We start from the raw sequence: 13,307 nt of genomic DNA on the forward strand, positions 1-13,307 counted from the left end.
CAAATTCTGGGCTTCTTCTAGCTAACTTTTATTACTATTGACCATATTTTAGGCTTGTCAGGCCACTAATTCTCCATATTGCTGGACACTGCAAGTTCCTTATAGGCCAGTGTCTGGCAGAAAGCAAAATATTCTTTCTCATCTCAGTAATGGCCCTTGGCCTGTTTGCTTCTCCTTTTGCTGCCAGAGTAGAGGAGGGAGATTGGCCTTCTGTGCTGCAAAATTAGCCATTTTGGTCTCATTTCTCTCCAGAAATTCTTATGGACACTTGTTCTCAATATTCCCTTAAAAATACATAGAGTTTCGAATCCTGATACGTCATTCTAAATACCTAGGCTATTTCAATTCCTTTTATTTTCGTTTTAGTACCACAGTTTTATTTATGTGTGTTAAATACATACACATAGAAAATAGCATCACATATCATTTGGTAATATTAAAGAACATATATGAAGCAAGTTAGTGAGTGCTTCTGACAGAGCAGAGGAGAAAGATAGGTGAGTGGAGATAGAAAGGGGGAAAATGAATTTCTTTATGTAGGTTGGAAATGACCAAAGGCAATGAGCTGATAGGTATGATTAAGTCAACTCCCTGCACCTGAAGTCCAAAATAATAAGTAATGTTTTGAACGCTATTGAGAGAGAATGCTGAATAAGGCAACCATCACATGTTATATGACCAAGTGACTGAATATAGGTATTCTACAGAGGAACCTTATTTCTTTGTGTAATACTATTTTATATCAGGCATGCATAGAGATTTCAGTGTTTTCATTTAGAACCAGTACTGACTGATTATGGAGATGGCCAATTCCTGGAATATGAAATTAGTAACAAAATGTAGTTAATCATTTCATGCAAGACTAATGTGGACCAACCATCCTTTCTCACCAATTCTTTTTAATCTGATATCACAACTCACCCTTCTTCAATTTCTAAAGACAGCCAGTGTGGTAGTTTAAAAAGATATTCCCAAAATTTTCCTTCAAGAAGTAGAACCTAATTCCCCTCACCTTGAATATGGGCTGATTTTAGTGATTTCCAATTAACAGAATGTGGTGAAATGATGGTGTTAGACTTCCAAGATTAAGTCACAAAAGGCATTGCGACCTCTTTTTGTTCTCTCTCTTGGACTACTTTCTACTTTGGGGAAAATCAGTGCCATGTTGTGAGTATTCTGAAGTAACCCTATGTAGAGACCCCCTGCCACACAGCTAGGAATGTAGACCTCCTGCCAACAGCCATTGAGGCAACCATCTTGGAAGTGGCTTCTTCAGCCCCAATCAAGCCTTCAGATGACCTCAGTCCTGACTGATCCTGTGTCTTCCCCCTCCTGATAGACCAAGATCCAAAGTTCCCTAGCTAAGCTCCTCCTGAATTTCTTACATACAGAAACTGTGAGATAATATACTCTTGTATTAAGCCATGAAGTTTTTGGCTAATATGTTATGTGGCAAACAATAACTAATGAAGATAGATTGATTATAAAACGTGGTCCTTTAGCTTTTGCGAGGCATACGAGTTCTTTGGCTGTCAGACATTATTTTGATTCCTTTCATGCTTGCTTATGGATTGCAGAATCAGTTTGCTTTGAACACTTTCATTTTTCCCAAAGAAATGGTGAGTTTTCCTTTATTCTTTTTAGAGTTATTTCAGTGCCTATCTTTGAGACATAGCAGAAAGAGCATTGTATTTGTGGGTTCCAGCCTTCAGATAGATATCTGTGAAAAGGTGTTACCCCAAAGCAGAATGTGATCCCTGAATATGCCCACTCTTCTTCCCTTGTCTGTCTTCATTCTCCTCCCCACTTGGGACCTCCTTTGAGCTCTCCCTCTCAACTGTCAAGTCCTCCCCATGAAAGAAAGACTAGCTGGGTGCTTTACCTGTGGGATGGTTGGGTTGAGGGCCAGAAACAAGGCAAGAGTAGTCGTTCCTAAGCCTGGAGAAAATGAATTGTCACTTCTAGCATGGAAAAATGAAGACTAGTCAAGGAGGGCCTGGTCCACAAGCAAAACAGGAATAGAAACCTGCCTTCTATCTGAGATATAAGCTTAAGATTTAGCTAATGGGGAAATAGCAGTAAGAACTCTGGTGGCATCAGGATGTCCTGAGTTTCCAATGGCCTCTTTCTTGAAAAGATCCTGTTTCTTCTCTTGTCTTTGGTGAGATCACAGACCCCTTACTTTCCCCCTACCTCAGTCCCTCCTCCTCCACTGGTAGATCTCCACATTTTGGAATGCCTTGGGTTTCATCTTGGACCTTCTTTTTCTATGCAGCCATCTTGAAATAAATCTCTATGGCAACGATCCCAGACTGACGTCTTTGGACCCTCCTCTGGATTCTAGATACATCCTTCATATCTCTAGTTGGTTGTCTAAGAAGCAACATACCCCGCAACAATTCCCACCTCACAATAAATTACTGTTTGTTTCATCAACTACCCAAAACCCAGATCTGGAAGTTATCCTTCATCTTCTCTTTCTCCTAAACTCCCACATTAACTCAGTAGCAACTCCTCTTTGAACTTACTTCCAGATGTAACATTTTCTCTCACTTGGCCTGCTTCCTCTCTTCCTCTCAATGGTCCATTTCCTACATAACTAACCCTAAGCATAAACAATGATTCAAATGATACCTTGCGATTATTTTTGACCATCGTGAGAACAAAATACAAACCTCTCACCCTGCTTTAGGAAGCCCTCCATAATCCATAATCTTTATGAAGCCATACACTCCCTCCTTCCAAATGCACCACCTCCCTTCTGTTCCTCAGACACATCAGACACCTTCCTCCCTTCAGACTTTCACACTTGCTATGACCTGTGCTTGAATTCTCTGCTTCCTGATCATTGCATGTCTGGTTCCTTCTTGACATTCAGTCCTCAATTTTAATACAACCTCCTCAGCTCGGTCATTCCCAGCCAACTTTCTTTTTCTTTCTTTTTTTTTTTAAATGTGTATTTACTTACATTGGGGGTGGAGGGGCAGAGAGAGAGGGAGACAGAGAGGATCCCAAGCGGGATCCCCACTGTCAGTGCAGAGCCCTGACACAGAGCTGAAACCCAAGAACTGTGTTTTCAACCTGCACCGAAATCAAGAGTCGGACACTTGACTGACTGAGCCACCCAGGCGCCCCTCACAGTCAGCGTTCTAAAATGGCCGGCCAGCCTCTCACCATGTCACCAAATTCCTGCTATTTGTGTAGCTCCATCAAAAGCATCTTGATTCTTTTCCTGCTTGTTTTATTTTTTGTGATTTTTGTCTTCTTTTATTGTATGTGGCCTTCACCTCGAACAGTTCTTGGCACAAAGTAAGGGCTCAGTTAATATTCATAAAATACATTAATGAGTGATGGACTGTTCCTAACATGAGGCTCGATAATATTCCCCAACTGTCCCCACTACTAATTCTTTGGTGAAATTCCTTGATGGTTGGCAATCAGCAGCTTGGTAATGAGCAAGGGTTTCTGTCTGATGTGGGGGTTTTTTTTCCTGAGAAAAACACAGTGCCTCATTTCCTGGAGGGCCTGGTGATAGGGCTGACACAGGAGGCTGCCACATGGTATACTGGTATGCACCTGCCTCGAGAACAGAGCTTATATCACTCATTGGAAGAAACAGGGAAGTTATGAAAAGTGACTGGCTGCAGAGGACTTGACATTTTGCCTCAAAGCTCCTCTAAGAGGAAACAAAGGCAGAACTGTTGAAAAAACGCACATATTAATTGGCACATCATATACCTCCCCTAAGTAACATTAATTTGAAAGGAAGGAAAAAAATCTCCCAAGATTTTTTTTAGAGCTGAACACCGGGTACTTTTGCTTTGTGAGGCGCAGCAGGTCAGATTCCCACTACGTGTGCCATCCAAAACCCTTGTGTGTGGTGCATCCGTACCAATACCTCAAGGTTAAGCTAACAGCCACAGCAGAAGAGATAAACAAGCATGTTTCTTATTTACAGCTATGTTTACACTTTTAGCTTCCAGGCAACTTAATTATTTGATTTTAATGCACACGTCCCTGTTAGGAGTTATCAGCACCTGACAAAACGGACTCAGCCTGATGTCCTGGCTTTAAAGCACAGCATGTCAAGCAAAAAGAACGATACAAATATTTCAGTCTGTTTTCTTTAAACATATGAGAACAAGGTTCCAGAGAGCTTACATCACTTCCCCGAAGTTCTGTTAAGTCCACAGCTGAGACAAAGTAGAACACATGTTATAGAAATGTAAACACACTTTAACTTGCCCCTTAACATATTAAAAGTGAAGCCCTAAATTCAAGCCAGTAATTTTGAAATTAGGAACATTCAATTCAATTAATGGAGGGGCTTTCTCCACCTCATGTATCAGCTCCTTTTGTGGCCGAGAGTTTGGTTTATATATATACACATATATATGTGTGTATATATATATATGTGTATATATATATATATATATGTATACACACACATATATATGTGTATATATCGCATATATATCGTCGCCTGCCTTTTTCTGTGAACTTGATTTTAAATTTAATAGTCACTAAATTACAATGTTAGCTAAGCTGTTTTTTTCTCCTATGCCTTAGTTTTCAGTCTGAGAAAGAGTTGATGATGACTGTAAAACATTTAACAGACATAAGATCACACGCAGTGATATTTTAATGCAAAGCTTTTCCAGGGACTGGCAAAAGTTACAAACGGTAAACTATTCCAATGGCTTAAATAACTTCCACCCATGTTTCTTGTAGCCCAGCTCTCTAAGGAACACTGACATTACGTACCAAAACTATGAGCTATCAAGACGATATAAAAAATGCCAAGTTGCTTTACGCAGAGGTGTTTTAACTAGGGAGATGGCTGGAGAGATCAAAGGCTAAATATAAAGTCAATTTTTAAGTGCTATCCATACATTAAAGAACTTTAATTGCTTAGCCTACTTTTTAAAGGTTGTCAGTGTTTAACAGTAGTTTCTTTGCCCAGGAGAAAAGGAAAGGAGGGGAGAGGAAGGGATAGAAGGTGAAACAGAAGAAAACAGTAAAAAAACAAAAAACAAAAAACCACAAAGATTAGCTAGCCTTTTTTGCGCACCCAAGCAATTAAAGAGACATCTTAAGAGAATGCAAAATAAAAACATCGGCTCTTGAAGCTGAGGTGACCGTGATATCTGGCTTCCAGAAGCTGGACATTAATATCACCACTGTCGGTGGCAATACCAGAGTTTCTATAAGCGGGTTAGTAGCAATTGTCCTGCTGGAAGCAGCAGCCTGGAGCTTGTCTTGCAGCCCCATCTGCACAGCAAGCACAATACTTTTACCTTAGATTGTATCGTTCTTTGGGTGGCCTTGGGACATTGATAAAAATCAGAGGGATGAAAGTGTCTCTTGCACACAGGCACCTCACCTTTCACCCCTGCCAATGCCGTGTCAGTACACATGTACCCCTTACATACTTTTCAGAATGGAGAGACAATTAGTGCAGAAGCCAACGAGATGAAGACACGCTCCTCTCTTATTAGAACTGGAAAAGATTTAAGAAATCAAGACTGCAATCAGAAGGTCACACAAGGAGCTGAACAAAATGTTGATAATTATTGAATCTGGGTGACTGAGAGGCGGAGGTTTTACGACGGCATTCTCACTAACTTATGTAGATTTGAAAACGTTCATAATGGGGGCCTGGCGCAGTCGGTTAAGCGTCCGACTTCAGCCAGGTCACGATCTCGCAGTCCGTGAGTTCGAGCCCCGCGTCAGGCTCTGGGCTGATGGCTCAGAGCCTGGAGCCTGTTTCCGATTCTGTGTCTCCCTCTCTCTCTGCCCCTCCCCTGTTCATGCTCTGTCTCTCTCTGTCCCAAAAATAAATGAACGTTGAAAAAAAAAAATTTAAAAACCGTTCGTAATGAAAAATGAAAGAGAGAGGAGGTGGAAAAGGTGACAGAAGGAGGGAAGGAAGGTGAGTAAGCCAAGACTCGCCTTCTGACCCTACCTTTCACCCACGTCTCTCTCTTCTGCAGAAATTGTCCCACCAATGACCTCAGCTCTTGGGAACCAAGGAGCTCTTTCAGACAGGGTTGGCAATGAGGGTCTGGATCTATCCAAAGGTAGACAATCAGCTGTGAAGTCAGAACGCCCCATGCTTCGGTCCTCCGTCGATCTTCCCTGCACCACTAGAAAGAAAAACCCAGCACGTCTGCCTCCCACCTACACAGCTTCATCACAGACAAGTAGATGGGGGCTTATTTTATGGGTTCTATTTGCAATCATTGTATAGACGCTTTTATATTTTGAAAATTCTTCACTACTCAGCAGGTCCAGAAGTGCATGTCAGCTCTTCATATGCCAAATGAACAACCTGCCTCTTCGGGTGCCAAGTTCAGAAAGAATTTAGAAGGAAAATTAAGGGAGCTTGACTTAATGAGTAGGGGAGTTAGCTCTTCATGACAAATGGAAATTAGTAGACCGACCTACTCATATTCCACCCCACGTGTTGTTTTTCTCTCTGCCACTAAGCACTTCTCTGGCCATACATAGGCTGGAAAACTACTGGGAATGTTGATGAGGTCCCTGGGAAGTAATTTTGTATAAGGTCCAATCAACTTACCAGAAGGGTCCTAAGGACCTGCTACATGCCACGAACTATGCTATGTGCTGGAAATAAGATATAAACGATGCCGAGAAGGTCAAAGTCAAGTGGATACGGTTAAGAAAGGAATCACCAATGAAAATACACTGATACATGTATCCCTAGGTGTTTACACAGAGAAATCACATGAAGACAGAAAAGGCTAAGAAAAGGACATGGCATTATGAATTGAGGGACGATGTGGGGGGGGGGGTGTTGGGCACCTGCTGGTAGTGTGGAAAGGGAGAGCACTGCAGGAAGAAGGAACAGAATGTACCAAGTCTCAGACCACCTGCAGTGTGGAGCATGCACACGCAACTCACTGGGGGAAACAGTCTTTGAGCAAAATTATTATGTACCTTCTGTATTCATAAGCTAGGTGCGAGGGGCAGATATCAACAGGAATTGAAAGTGGTCCCTGCAATGTCCGCTCAGGACGGCTGGTGAGGGTCTCTCCTGGACTCAGGCTGGGGGTCAGGAGGCAGAAAGGGCTCTTCTCAGGCTCTGGGCAAGAGTATCTCACACTCAGGGAAGTTAAAGCTCCTCAGGGTGGGGATTTAGGAGCAGAAGGAACAAGTAAAGGCAAGATAAGCCTTAGGAAAAAATTGCAGCAAAGTCTAGCTCTGGTGGCCCTTTCTTTGTCCATTTCTTTGGATCCTCCTAGATCCCTTCTTTCCTCAAATCCGCTTCTTGACCACCCTCCCCGCCCCCACAAACACACACACTCACCAAAGACCTCGTGGACAACTTTAGTCCTAGATTGCCTTTCCCAGAAATGACCCTTACTCCAGAACTCAGTCCCTTCTCCCCAAAGTGTGCCGTCCCTTCAACTCCAGGGACCTCAATCTCATGCTAAAAGGAAAATGAGCAAAGTGAATAGTAGGATTTGAATGATTAAGAGCCTCTCAAATCTCTCTGGGGACTAGTCTTTTCCTGTTTAAATAGCACTGTTTAACTCAAATTATACATGGTATTTCAGGCAGTGTGGAAGGGGTGTTCTAGGGAGGGACTTGTTTCCGTGGTCCTTGGAGCCCACACCGCCCACTCCAAGCTCCAAGTGTAAACTTGGCGTCGGGGGAAAGAAAGAAAAAGAGGAAACAGCTCTCCCACCTGAGCGAGGAGTCAGCCTCTCTATTCTCTGTCCTGGATCTATTCTGCCAGTTTATGAGGAGCCCGGGGCTGCCCTGGGCTAAGCTGTGTCTCTCCGTGAAGGCCGAGAGCCTGTGCAAGACGGGAGAGAGCCGCCTGGCAGCAGGGGAAACACGGCTCTGGGACCCGGGTCTGCCCCGACCAGTTCTCGGCCCCTGCAGCCCAGGGGTGAGTGCCATTCAGCCAGGCACTCACATAAGCCCAGTGTCTTCCATAAGGGGCTTCGTAACTGCCCCCCTCCATTCCCCGCTCCTAAACCTCACTTAATCACCTAGTTCCTTCCCCAGGTGACCATGTGTTCCACATGTTCAGGGGAACCTGATCCAAACTCTAGCATCCCCTCTGCTGCCCACCGGGCACAGCTCCTGCCCTCTTGTGATTTTTTTTTTTTAATGTTTATTTATTTTTAAGAGAGAGAGAGAGAGCACAAGCAGAGGAGGGACTGGGAGAGAGGGAGACTGAGGATCCGAAGCAGGCTGTGTGCTGTGAGCACAGCCCGAAGCGGGACTCGAACCCACAAACCGTGAGATCACCACCCGAGCTGAAATCAAGAGTCTGACGCCTAACCGACCGAGCCACCCAGGCACCCCGGTCTCTGTGATTCTTGTAGACATTTGATCAGGACTTCCTGGCACGCCTTGGATCCTCAGGCCCCTGTCGGTGCTGCACGGAATCCTGTCTCTTCTGGGATGCAGCCCTAACAAAGCCATCTCTGGCTCAAATCCACCCCAGCTGGGCCTCCCCTGAGCAGAGAATTTTTCTTTTGGAAACTGCATTGCCAGGTTTTCCTCGGAGCCGGGGGTTCAACATCCAGGCTGGCCTGGATCCTCGGTGGCTGTTCCGTGGCTCCTGCCGCCTGGGTGAGGCATCGCTGGGGTCGGGCTCCAGCAGCTGGGTGTGGAATAACCCCCAGCCTCACCACCACAAGAGGCAGCTGTGACCAAAAAGCCTGCCAAACTGGAGGGATCGGGAGTCTGGAATGTTTTCACCTCTTTGTTTCTCTAGTTTCAGGAAAAGAGACAAAAGTAATCTCGAGGGGGGAAGGGAATCTTATCGGCTGGAGAGAACTCAAGGAAACCTCAGCTGTTTCGCAGGCTCACTCGTTTATTTGCTATGCAGTCACCCTGATAGCCCCCACTGGGCTCCCTTCCCTTCCCTGTAAACAACTGGCTCTAATTAAACTCGTTCTCTTGGATGAAGGTATATAACCTTGGAGAGTCCATAAAAAATGGCTTCACTCTTAAGACTTCAAAAAGCGCGTGGTCCCTTTGTCAGGCCCTAGACAAGGTTAATTTATGTCGTCGCTATCTTACTCTGAAGGACTCTAGTTACTTCACATCTGTTCTCTGTCTAATCTTTGTAGGAACATTGCGGTGGTCTTGGCAGCTCAATGCATCCAGTGGTCTCTTAACCGTTTCCTGCCCAAAATGTCCAGGCGTTCAGATTTGATTTTCTCTCCCCCCTTGCCCCCATAAAAGCTTTCAATTTCCTCTCAGCCGGTGTCCTGACTGCTTTGTGTTCTCTGACTCCAGCACGGAGGGACTGTCCTGCTCCCCAGACTGGCTGACTTCAAGTACAGACTGGGAAGCCCCGCAGGAGGAGAAGGCAATCCATATTGCATTTTCAAAATGGAGAGAAAAGATGACATGAGACGGGAAATTATGCAAGAAAACATGGATGGTAGAGAAGACTGTTTTTCAATCTGTGGTTGCAATTAGAATTTTTTTTAGAATTGTTTTAAATTAATTAGAATAAAAATATCAGAGTATATTACATTAAGGCATTCTTTGGTAAAAACATTTGCTTTAGGGGTGTGTGTGTGTGTGTGTGTGTGTGTTCTGGGTCGGAATTCAAAATTCACTCCTTCCTGTGGGTGCCTGGGTGGCTCAGTCAGTTAAGCATCCGACTTCGGCTCACATCATGATCTCATGGTTCGTGAATTCGAGTCCCATGTCAGCCTCTGCGCTGACAGCTCGGAGCCTGGAGCCTGCTTCAGATTCTGTGTCTCCCTCTGTCGGCCCCTCCCTCACTCACACTCTGTTTCTGTCTCTCTCTCCCTCAAATATAAATAAACATTAAAAAAAAATTAAATTCACTCCTTCCTATAAGTTGTAGTCAAAATAGTTTGAAAGGCTGGTGTGGCACCTTTGGAGCTGTCTTAGCTCTACAACATTACTGTCCTCCACCAAGGTGACTATGAACCAATCCGTTATCTTCTCCAAGTCTTTTTTCTCCTCTTCAAATGGGGAATAATAGTAGGCACCCTACTGACCTCACAGGGTGGTTGAGAGGCCCTCATAAAATAAAATGTTATGAGCTCTAGACCAAAGTTCTATGCCACTCAAAATCTGCTCCACAGACTGGAAGGGGCTCCACAAAAGATTCTAGGTATGGTACTGGATGGAAACCTGGGGCTTGGGCTTGGCTTCAGTGCCTCACACATTGTTTAATTTATTCAAAGTATTTATGGGATGCTTGCAGTGCATTGAGGACTATTTTAAACTTTTCTTTTTTTTTTTTTTAGAGACAGTAAGAGAGCGTGCATGTGAGCAGGGGAGGGGCAGAAGCAGAGAGAGAGAAAGAGAGAGTCTCAAGCAGGCTCCATGCCCAGCACAGAGCCCACTGCAGGGCTCTCTCACGACTGTGAGATCATGACCTGAGCCAAAATCAAGAGTCAAAGGCTTAACCAGCTGAGCCAGCCAGGCACCCTGGGAACTATTTTAGTGTCAGGGGATAAACAGTCCAAGTCTTTGCCTTCACAGGCTTGTGTTCTAGTGTGGGTTGAGCCAAATAAAAATAACAATAATAATAAAGAAATAAAGAAGAAGAAATAAAAAGATAGTGTATGATTTGATGTTAAATTGTGTGGGGAAAAGTAAAATGGTCTACTAGTAGGCCAGTGCATTTGTTACTAAGATTATCTAAGACCCACTGCAAGTTTTTTTAGCAAGTTTTGGTGGCCAAAAATGTTGGAAAATCTCTGTGCAGTGGTGTTACTTTGAAGTAATGTGCTATGTAAGGCACCCAAAGACTCTTTTGTGAATGATACCTTCTCATGCTCTCCCCTGAGAGCTTTCTGGGGTGAACAACCTGGGGCATCTCTCAGTTACATCACCATCAGTTTTAATAAAACTAGGCTCTAAAGTAACAGGAAGGTCTTCATGTCTAGAAGAGAAGTAAACACATGGAATTTGTTATCTGAACTAGTTGTAAAGCCAAAACACAGACAGGTTCAAGACAGGTTTAGATAAATACCTAGGCAGTAAATGCTTAATGGCATTCAACATTTTCCAAAGACCTTGTGCTAAGGAATCCTAAGAGCCTGTGGGTGCTCTTGGCTTCTTTGTGCCAAGCCATGTATTTACTAATCATTATCATCAATACTGGGTTAACTACTGCCTTATGACTTAAGTCCCAGGCCTCAAGCTTTTATGATAATTTTTAGCAGCAAGGGCCAAATCAGCAGACCACAGATGTTGAGCATTGACTGTGAAGCAGTAAAACAGCCAGGGGACTGGGGCTGAGAAACCTGGATGTTCATTCTAGCTTCCAGTTTTAACAAGTCAGTTCATATTTCTGAGACTCATGTTCTCCTTTGCACAAATATTTAGTCTTGATGAACTTTGAGGCCCCACTCAGTGTAGGAAAAACAAAACTAAAAAAAAAAAAAAATCCCAACGTGAGACTGTCATGAGATCCTATCCTTATCTGGGGAGAAACCAACATGCTGTGGCCATGATGCTTTTATGAGGTAATGATATGTTTGTGAATAAGCCATGCTCAAAGATCTGACCCTCACTCTTACACACTCAATGCCTTGAATTTGTCAGCACGATGGCAAGTGAAACTGCTTCTCAAAGGGAGTGCGTACACATTAACCCAACTAGGCAAAATTTATATGTAAGTGAGAAATTCAAATTTTTACTAAACAAACAAACAAAACAAAGCATTTCTTTTTCTGGTCCTATGGTCTAGAGCAAGGTCAATAAGCAATGACTTGTGGGCCAGCTCTGACACCTGTTTTTGTAAGTAAAGGCTGTATTGGAGTACAGCCACGGCCATTGGTTTTCACATCGTCTGTGGTTGCTTTTGCATCACAGCAGCAGAACTGTGTAGTTGCAACAGAGACACTATGGCCTGCAAAGCCTCAAGTATCTGCAATCTTGCCGCTTACAGAAAAAGTTTACCAAACCCTGGATGCGAATATTTTTGTCAATACAACTAATATATTCTCTCCTTAAAGAACTAAACTAAACCACAGGGAGAAGTTGGCTTAGTGAGCACAAGCACAGAATAAGTGGGCTTCCTTGCGTGATATTAAGGAGTAAATTGTCAGCTAAGAAAGAATAAGGCACAGTTACCTACTAGAGGGAGCATCTGGCCAAGGGAACCATAATAATAAAAACCACTGGACAAGTTTGTCCTTTGGGCTATGTCTGAATGGACACTGCCCATATTTGCCTCTTTCTGTCTTTTGTTATTGTGCCTCCATTGCTGAAGCATCCCCATCAGACCAATATTTTATGTAGCATGAACAAAATGGGCTGTATTTTCTCCCTCAGTGAGCCCAACTCCACACAGTGACACATCTGAATGAAACCCAGACATGGCTCCAAAGCCATGGAGGGTAATATAGCTACGACCTCAAGGTGCTCTCGAATGGTGGTAAAGGGTGGCTACTCTTGGCAACATGGCAAACGTCTGAAAATCATCTTTAGCTCTCTCACCAATGGTACACTTCAAAATCATTCTCCTTCTTTAAAATTCTACTGTATGTATGTGGTTTCCATCTTAAAGGTCTCATCATCACACGGACAGGCTGTCTTTCTCATTTTGCATTTTATTTCTCTGTATATTGTCATGCCTTTTCTTATATACATTAACTTAGTTTCCTCTAGCTATGTTATTCGTGGCTCACCAATATTCCATGGTGAAGCAAGAAGAGAAAAGAAAAGAAGAAAAGGGAGAGAAGGAGGGAGGTGTGGAAGGAAAAAAGAAACAGAAGAAATTTCCTAATTTCTAAGCCTTATCCCTGCCATATTTCAATATGTAAATTGTTATGTGTCAAATTGTACCTTCCTCAAAAAAAGGTATGTTGAAGTCCTAATTACCAGTGTCTGGGAATGTCACCTTATTTCAAAACAGAGTGGTTGTGGACATAATTAGTGAAGATGAGGTCATATTGGAGTTGGGTGGGCCCCTAATCCAATATGGCCAGCATCCTTATAAGAAGAGGAGAGACAGACAAGATGAGTGTTGTGTGATGACAGAGGCAGAGCCTGAGGGGTGCAGCTACAATCCAACCAATGCCAAAGATTGTTGGCAAACACCAGAAGCTACAGAGAGCCAAGGAAGGACTCCCCTACAGGTTTCAGAGCCGGCGTGGCTCTACTGAAATCTTGATTTTACACTTCTGGCTTCCAAGGCTATGAGAGAACACATATCCATTGTTTTCAGCCATCTGGTTTGTGGTATTTTGTTACAGCAGCCCCAGCAAACTAATACATAGATATATTGAATCAAGTTTTGTAGTTTAGTGAAAGACTGAGCACCTCTA

The 13,307-nt window shown here is 43.5% G+C and overlaps 2 long non-coding RNA genes across 4 annotated transcripts in view; one reads left to right on the plus strand and one right to left on the minus strand.

Annotated features, from left to right (window-relative positions):
- The window catches only part of LOC106966596 (uncharacterized), a 235,219-nt gene that overhangs the window by 90,908 nt on the left and 131,004 nt on the right, over positions 1-13,307 (minus strand). The gene's annotated exons all lie outside the window — the stretch shown is intronic.
- Positions 1,082-9,611, plus strand: LOC128314369 (uncharacterized). 2 transcript variants are annotated; one of them, XR_008295928.1, is made up of 4 exons: positions 1,082-1,619; positions 5,440-5,562; positions 5,994-6,203; positions 9,283-9,611. It is a non-coding gene; the product is annotated as an uncharacterized LOC128314369 (long non-coding RNA). The 2 variants fall into 2 exon arrangements; XR_008295927.1 differs by having other exon boundaries at positions 1,110-1,167.

The sequence above is a fragment of the Acinonyx jubatus genome, chromosome B1 (genome assembly GCF_027475565.1).
Source record: "Acinonyx jubatus isolate Ajub_Pintada_27869175 chromosome B1, VMU_Ajub_asm_v1.0, whole genome shotgun sequence".
Taxonomy (NCBI): domain Eukaryota; kingdom Metazoa; phylum Chordata; class Mammalia; order Carnivora; family Felidae; genus Acinonyx; species Acinonyx jubatus.